The sequence below is a fragment of the Oreochromis niloticus genome, linkage group LG3 (genome assembly GCF_001858045.2).
Source record: "Oreochromis niloticus isolate F11D_XX linkage group LG3, O_niloticus_UMD_NMBU, whole genome shotgun sequence".
NCBI classification, from domain to species: domain Eukaryota; kingdom Metazoa; phylum Chordata; class Actinopteri; order Cichliformes; family Cichlidae; genus Oreochromis; species Oreochromis niloticus.
The window spans coordinates 82,923,514-82,932,998 of NC_031967.2; positions in this window are offsets into that span (position 1 = coordinate 82,923,514).

Consider the following 9,485-nt stretch of genomic DNA (forward strand, 5'->3'; position numbering starts at 1 on the left):
TTTCCACTTGCTGCTATTATGTTTCAGTCAATAATTGAACTGTCTCAGTGATATGTGGAGTCCAAAAAGTATATTAAGCCAGTGATGAGTTCAATACCATGACTCCCTCTGGTGCCACTTAGTGGATTAAATAGTTCTAGCACTTGCTCCATCATCGGTCCGTCCAGAGTAAATTCAATGTCTGGCACAGTAATCCTCTCAGGCCAGTCGACCAGCAATCCCAGCTCATCTGTACCATGAGCACCACCACCACCAGAATCAGTACTTAAGCCCTGAGCAGCAGTCGTCTCACTCTCAGTGGCTGTCACACTACCATCAGCTGTCCCACCAATAGTCCCAGCAGCAGCAGCTGCTCTAGTCTGAAAGATGTCCTGCATGGCAGTTCAGGCTCGGCCCTGTTGCTGGAGGCTGCCTCGGACAAAAATCTGTAATGGGCTCAAGTGTCTCTCTGTCCACAAGCCATGATTGTTCCACTGTTGAGTGAAGTCTTTCAAATCTCTGTTGATCCTTGGGAGATAGATGTAATGGAGAGCCCAAAGGTGCATTTCGTTGTCAATGTCAATGATGCCTTCCTCCTCCAGGTAGTGAAATAAATCACTGTAGACATCAAAGTCAAAGTCAAGTCAAAGTCAACTTTATTTGTCAATTCTGCCACATGTACAGGACATACAGAGAATAGAAATTTCGTTACTCTCAAACCCAAATGAACATTTAAATATAAGAGAGATTAAAAATGCAAGTAAAATAATTAAAAAGTAAAAATTTAAATAAATACAGTACAATATTACATATAACAAAAAAAGCTATACAATATACAATATACAATATTCAGGTAAGGGTAAATGACATTGAGTGTAAACCAGGCAAGGTAGTGCAAATAGGCAAATAGTGCAAATGGAGATTTGGTAATGTACGGTAGGAGATAGTGTAACAACAAAGTCTTATGAGGTAATGGCAGTCCAATGCTCCACAAAGTGACTAATAACTAGTGCAGGCCAGTGAGTGAGTCAGAGAGTGTGTGTGTGTGTGTGACAGAGTTCAGTGAGACCGTGGAGGAGAGAGGGGAGAGGGGGCAGAATCGGGAGGGAGTTAAGCTTCCTGACAGCCTGATGGATGAAGCTGTCCTTCAGTCTGCTGGTCCTGGCCTGGAGACTCCGCAGTCTCCTCCCTGACGGCAGCAGCTTGAAGAAGCTTTGCATTGGGTGCGTGGGATCAGCCGCTATGCAAAGGGCTTTTTTAGTGAGACGGGTGCTGTAAATGTCCTGGAGGGAGGGGAGAGAGACACCAATGATCCTCTCTGCAGCTCTCACTATGCGTTGGAGGGTTCTATGACAGGACGCATTGCAGGCTCCAAACCACACAGTGATGCAGCTCGACAGGATGCTCTCGATGGTGCCTCTGTAGAAAGAGTACATGATGGGGGCTGGTGCTCCTGCTCTTCTTAGTTTGCGGAGAAAGAAGAGACGCTGCTGTGATTTCTTGGCCAGTGCTGTGGTGTTGTGCGTCCAGGAGAGATCCTCTGTGATGTGCACACCCAAGAACTTAGTGCTGCTCACTCTCTCCACAGACGCTCCGTCAATGGTCAGAGGAGCATGTTGGGTGTGCATTCTCCTGAAGTCCACAACAATCTCCTTCGTCTTCTCCACATTCAGAGAGAGATTGTTGTCAACACACCACGTGGCCAGGCGTCTCACCTCACTTCTCAGACATTGGTCATTCCTCGCCACAGATAACCTCAGAGCCTCTCAATTCTCTGATTATGGGTACTCCTTCCTCTTAGGACACTTCCACGATCAAAGCCTCTGAAAATGTTCATCATCAGGCAGACAGCATTGTTTTCCCCTCCTCTGTCTGTCCGGACCCTCGAGGGTACACCATAGGATACCACGGCTCTGATGAAACTTGATAAAACGGTACTGCTACGGTTGTTGTTTGAGGCATGAAGGAAGACCACAAGACGACTGTATCCATCAATGACTATCCTCCACCTAAAACCGTGGTCCATAAGAAGAAAAATATTATTTCTGCTTTGTTATTGAAACAATGGAAAACACACTCTTATTTGATTTACATGGCACTATTGCATGTCAAGTTTGAATTTTTCTCTGTATGTTGCTTGCGCTGTCTGTGTTCTCTCATCTTCCCCTTTAAACATAACCAGTTGTGTTAGAGGACTGCCCATCCCAGGGCCTGGCTCTATTGGACGTGTCTTACTGTTCAACAATTATATTTGATGTAATGCTGAATTTCAATTTGGTCAAAATAGGTGTTCAACAAATCAGTGTGGTTGGTTACCGTAACAGCTTGTGATTTCCATCAATGTGCCACAATGACCTGATATGTTCTTCGTTCTGGTCTCTGCAAAACTGCTCTAAGGGCAGCTGCTCCAGGATTTATCTGTAACATGCTTGCTCGAACCCTCCTTCGCTGTACATGTAGTACACGTAGTCCACGTACTCGCAGGGAGGCTCTGACAGCATCAGGACCAATTTGTTTATTGCCAGCGACAATGTCCTGCACATGTTCATCCAAGGCACTGTCAGTCAGTTCCGCATACATTGATGCACGGGTGAAATGATACTGTCTGAAATCAGACAAAAGAACATGAGTATTTTATCACTACCATAACAATACCATTTAATTTGAATAAACAGTGAGTGTGTGTCACAAAGAAATGAAAGTCACTGACTGCAGACGTCTTCGAATTGTACGAAGTGAAACATTCAAAATACCAGCCATCTGAGGTGCAGTGAATCCACATGACTTCAGGAATGAAAGCTGCTCCCGAGTGATAAGGAAAAAGGATCTACCTCTACCTCTGTTGAAAACCACTGGTGCCTGGTATCCAAAACAGCCTGAAAATATATAAGCGTTTGGTGTATTTGGAAAATAGGTTAAGACAGAGTCATAATTTATTTCACACTTTTGATGAGTCAAGGAATCGACACAATATGTGCTTACCTTGTTGGCCATGCTGAGTAGACAGTTCGACCTCCTGAATCAATTCAGCCAAGTCACGCAGAAGTTGATCTGCCGCAGTTACATTGATCAGTCTTCCTCTTGCCCACCGAAGGCTTCTCTGCATTGTCTCCAACCTCAAAGATATCAAAAAATTACTTCTTAATTCATGTTATATTCTCAGGCCATATTCCCCTTAAACATTTTATGCAAGTTTAAATGTTAAATGTTTTCAGTCTTGCTTTGATCATACCTCCTTAACGCTAACTGTAGCACATCTGGCCCAACATCGTCCATCAGCAGCCGCCGTGTACAGTCATTAAGAATGTTCTTGCACCTTGAAATGAAAATCCTCCAGGCCATACTTTGTAATGGTCTGGTTGAGTCACAACTATTTTTCCACAGTGCCTGCTCTACTCGGGGTGCTGGCTGCTCTACTTCATCGCTCCTCTGAGGATCACCACCTGAGACAAATTAAGGCAGCTGTATTTAATTATCTGTTAACCTATGTTAGTTATTGGCCTCACGTTGCTCAAAGCTGTAGTACGTACCTCTCTGTTCATGTCTTCTTAGTTACTTCCTGGACAACCTTTCACACTCGCAATAGCCTCACTCCCCTAGACACGGATCTCCATTTGCTCCTCAACAGCTGATAACCTCTCACTCTTTTTTATCCATTCGTGCATTACTCCACCTGCAAACAAGTAAGACTGTTCAGACTGCCTATTTGGACCTTCCTGACTCTGCTCTCCCTCTGTTGCAGTACTTGTAGAGGCTATGCCTACACTTGAAGCCACTGAAGTGTTTGATGGCAGGGGTGAGGCAATGTAACTGTTCTGAATTAAACTTGTAACAGCCCAACTCAAGCTATACTTGTCTTGTACGGCTAAGATTGTTTTTGTATTCATCAGTTTTATTTGCTTCTCTTTATCCAATGTCATTTATCATAACAGCGCAGAGTTTACAAACTGCTTGTTCTGACCAAAAACACCTGGCTTGAGTTACGTTTATCTTAAATACATTTCCATAAACACACCATACGTAAAAACACAAAAGGTGACCCGTAGCGGCACACGTAAGGTAACAACACAAAAATGGGTCCCACAGTGCCGCTCCACCATCAACTCTCACACCACTGTTTCACTTGCCAAGCTCCGGCAGCCACAGATCATGTTACTGTTCCCTCTAGTATGAACTACCGTAGTCCATGTTCATAGCATTTTGCTCCTAGTTGTAGAGCTCAAAGTTAACATTCATGCATTCTAGCCTTGTTTTTAATTTTACCTTTTGCATCACATACACATACTTGTGTGGTTTTTTATATGTTATTACTATATTTACATTTCTATTGTACAGCACTTTAGTCTAACAGGTGTGTTTTTAAAGTGCTACATAAATAAATGATGATGATGTAAAGAACGTTTTCTGTTAACTTCACTCTGAGCCTGTGCTCGAATCTGCTCCTGAGTGCACTTCATGTTTCTCGTTGTTTAAGGAAGAGAGTTCGATTATAGTCAAAGTCAAAGTCAAAGTCAGCTTTATTTGTCAATTCTGCCACATGTACAGGACATACAGAGAATAGAAATTTCGTTACTCTCAAACCCTAGATGAAATAACAAATGAACATTTAAATATAAGAGAGTGATTAAAAAATGCAAGTAAAATAATTAAAAAGTAAAAATTTAAATAAATACAATACAATTTTACGTATAACAAAAAAAGCTATACAATATACAATATACAATATACAATATTCAAGTAAGGGTAAATGACACTGAGTGTAAACCAGGCAAAGTAGTGCAAATAGGCAAATAGTGCAAATGGAGATTTGGTAATGTACGGTAGGAAATAGTGTAACAACAAAGTCTTATGAGGTAATGGCAGTCCAATGCTCCACAAAGTGACTAATAACTGGTGCAGGCCAGTGAGTGAGTCAGAGAGTGTGTGTGTGTGTGTGTGTGTGTGACAGAGTTCAGTGAGACCGTGGAGGAGAGAGGGGAGAGGGGGCAGAATCGGGAGGGAGTTAAGCTTCCTGACAGCCTGATGGATGAAGCTGTCCTTCAGTCTGCTGGTCCTGGCCTGGAGACTCCGCAGTCTCCTCCCTGACGGCAGCAGCTTGAAGAAGCTTTGCATTGGGTGCGTGGGATCAGCCGCTATGCAAAGGGCTTTTTTAGTCTTAGTCTTAGTCTTTTTTAGCTTTTTATAGTCTTAGTCATTCACAGTGATACGATAGTTGTAGGACATAACCTGCTTGCTGGTGTTTTTTCATAGACAAAATTGGACAGTATTAGAAATCTATACATTAATGTGATCCTACAAAGACAAAAATTTAAATTATTACTTTCAACAGGTTTATATATTTAAATAAATCAGAAATTGCATGTTAGTCTTCTGAAAATTGTGACTGAGCACTTTTGGAAACACTATGTCATCACTGTAAGTATTGAGACTGTGAACATTTACAGAACACATCTGAAATAAATGGCAGATTCTAACAGGTTATAGTTCTGTTAATAGAGTTTTTGAATCTACTCTTCATACATATTCCTATCTTTAATAACAGTATGTCAACGATGTCATCCAATATTTTCATATTTCAAACACACACCCAAGTTAAAAATTTGAATCTCCACATCTTCTACTCTGCATATCTGAAAAATCAGTTTTGATAATGTTACAATTCCATTGTCAAATGTTCCCATCTATGTTATTCATCTTTGTTTATTTTAAATGCTGTCATTAGTTTTTATTTTTTTCCAACTTATTAAAAAAATGAACATGGTCTACATTGTTTTGTTCACTTGAATAAAACGACATTTTTGTATCGTACTCTGGGTTCTTGAAGACCACGCTGTCTTTTAACTTTATTCTTTATTTTCTGCATATACTGTTCTTTATTCATTTCTTTACTCTTTGAGGCTGTTCTCCTGCCGTTCTGTGTTCCTAGTGCAAAGTCTGCATTTCTGTGTCCTATCTTTAGTTGGTTACTGCTTTATATTGCTGACCTCTAGTCTTTTGTGCACTTGCTTTTGCTTCCACTGGTCATACTTGTTTGATTCAATTCACCTGTGTCTTGTTTCTCCCAGCTGCGTCCTCTCTCCCTAATCAACTTGCGCAAGTATTTAAGCCCTCAGCTTTCCTCAGCTTTTTACTCTGTTGTTCTGTTTCAAGTTGTACACATTGTTTGTCTACCTTGTGGCTTTCTGTGCGTTAGTTTTGGATTCTTGGAACTTTTTAAAATAATCAATATTATTATCTCTCTTCACTGCGGATTTGCTGCCACACTCATATTTAAGGTCAGTTTTCAGTTGATGGAGTTTGTCTTTCAGTCTGCAGTGTCGGGTTTCCTGATAGCTTAACAGTCTCATTTAGCTCTTTTTATACACCACTGTATTACTAAATCCTGGTAAATTCGGAACATCTGTCACGATCTAATTCAGATGAGTTTACTGAAATTGCAACTTGGTGTTGCACTATGACTTCATGGTTTGACAGTCTGTTAATCCCGCTTACTAGAAAAAGACTCTTGGGATAATTACTTGGCTGTAGAGTTAAATGACCAAGTTTCTCCCATTGAACATACTGTGTTATATGCAGTACTTGCGCACAACCTCACCGGAAAAAATCAATGCGCAATTATGTGGCTCTAATATTAGAGCCACATAATTGAGCATGCGACGTAAAGTCACGTGGGCATGCCGCGTGAGCAATCGAACTGAGTCTAAAGTTTTCATGTGCGAATTGAAGCGGGTGCTCTCCAATCAAAGTAACAAAGTCATTGAACACATTTATACAGTTACCTTTACGTTTACCTACCATATATCACAGATTTACTTTTTTTAGTACTATGCAAAAAAGCAACCACAGAGCGACAGTCTGGGTCAATTGTGGCCGAGGCGACGGCAAGGCTAAAGAAACCCTCAAAGCGTTAGGCTAGCTCTGTAACGGAATATAACAAAAGTATGAAGTATGAGTTCTTTGTTGCCAGACTGTAAGATGAAAGTAGACACAATTTCGGGCTCCTACATTTTGTCCGAAACTTTATATTAACGAATTTTTTACTGTACTGGAAATAACGAATAGAAGAAAATTCATTCTTACCTTATAATAATATTGGTGCAAGCCAGTGCAGTGCATGAACTTATATGCCTTCTCCAGTGAATTCCGCTGAGAGTAAATGTAATGTCCCGCCCTACTGTACAAGACTTGTAAATGGATACCTGAAGGGATGTACCACTGTGAGGGGGTGTGCTAGGAATAGTCCAAGTGATCGCTGCTTTAATTTCCCCGGTCAACTATACATAAATTGCAAGTAGACACGATTTTATTAAAGCTGGTGAACTGTAACTAGACCAGAAATCAGTGATAACAAAAGAACATTCAATCTATTTTCTCCGGTACATTATACCCGCTCAGTTGCAATGCAATTTAACGCTCAACTATAAATCAATGGCTTTTTTTTTATGGTGACCTGTAGGAATTTACCACTGTGAAAGAGGCTCTTTGGATGATCGCAGCTTTGATCTCTGGTCATCTATAAATAGACGATGTTTCTTTTGTTTGTTGTAGACTTAAAATATTCCATCCTCTAGAGGCATAAAAATATATTTTATCAAAAGATTCAGTGACTGGAGAAACAATGACGCTTAAAGCCATGATGTCAGTGATCTTCAAACGCTCATTAAACAGACATGATTCTGTCATGGAAATCAGTGCATTTCCTGTATCCTTTGGGGCAACAGACCTGAGTACGAAGCGGTAATGCATGATGGCAGAATCTGATTGCTAAGACATAAGTTAAAGGTTAAGAGAAGTAAAGAGGAACATAAGAAAGAAGCTAGCTCTGCTCATTACCTGTTAGCTGCCATAACAGGTAACACAGTTAAGGTTTCAGAAAAAGTATTCTGTCGTTTGTTTGCTTGATCATGCCTTAAACACATCAAAATGCATAGTGGGATTATAATACAAGTCAATACTGTGACAAGCACTGGTACTGAATAGGCAATCACTTAGCAGCAAGGTGAATCGGTGATGCATTAGTGTGGTCTGCATTTCCTCTTCTTTGATTGGGTGAAATGAGTTGAAAGTAATTGGATGAGGGAACCATGGGGAGTGCCCTGCATAATTTCAATAAAACGCCGTTTTAAACGCCGTTACAGCTGGCACAGAACGCTGTAAAAAAACGCAGTTTTTATGCATCTTTGAACGGCGTTTTCTGCCGAGTGGCGGAAAAAACGGCGTTTCCGTCTGTCTTTGAACGCTGCTTTTTACGTCACTCGGATGGTGCGTTCAGGGCGCCATGTGAGAGTCGGAAAAATTGTTTTGAATAATTAAACGGCATTTTTTACACCATTTCTTAACCAAACGGGTTAGAAAAGTGGCGATTTATGGCACTAATGGCTTGCCATAATATGGGACCACAAAGCGTGCACCGGACGACGCTTGATATTTGGGGACATCGACGGCGCATTTGGAGTACGCATTTGAAGTACACTTTGATTTGGGACAGCCGTCGTTGCGTGGTGGTGACGTAATCGCACTCAAAATGCCTACTTCTAGCGTGCGGTCTCTTAATTGGGACACAGCCATAGAGACTAACAGCAGGATTTCACAAAGTAGAGCTTTTATTTGAAGCTCCATAATAAGTTAGTGGAACCGACTAGTTTAGCTCAGACAAAGACTCCTGCGCCTCCCCAAAAGCGTGCATCAGGTGTGCTCAATTAGCAACGTCGGAACACTTTTTCACTGCAGAGGGCGCAACAACAATTAATAAAGCTAGACTTGATTGAATAATTATGTTCAAATGTAACATTTTTGGGTTGTAATCAGCTAAATAAATGTATCCATCAAGCTTTGCATCATGGTAGAAATCTCAAATATTTTTGGAAAAATAAGACAGAAAATATTTAGGAAGTTACTTCCAATGAATACAATAATGGTATTACAAAAACAAAAATAGCACTGGGGCACTGTTTTTAACAGGAAATATTCAAAGAAAATGCAAATTGAATTAATCTAAAATCTATACAAATAATTCAAACCTGTCATGCATGACCTGGTTATTTTTAATAAACTGTATTTAAAAATAAAAACATTAAGTTGAAAAGCATTAAAATATTGAAACATGGAATAACCTGAGGGTGAAGAGATCAGTAAGATAACATGTAATTTTTTAAATCAAATTAATACTTTTAAACAAAGTAAACTGAGGAATGGTTGTTTGAAAATATCCTTGTTTACCATGTTCATGTTTGCGGCCCTAAGACGGGCAGACACACGATAGACCCTCGACTGCAAACATATATACATATGCTAAGAATTGCGCTGGGAGACACTTAAAAGAACTGGAGGATCTATTGGTTTTGTGAGGAAAGAAAAGATGAGAGGTAAGTGTGTTAGCCTAAAAATCCTTCATTAGTGTTATATGAATATTGATAAAACACACCTAGCATGTTTTGAGTTCCTGCAACTGGTCCGTTGGGTTATTGTCTCCCCAGAAACACTTCCCTTGTGCTTTTGGAAGCAAG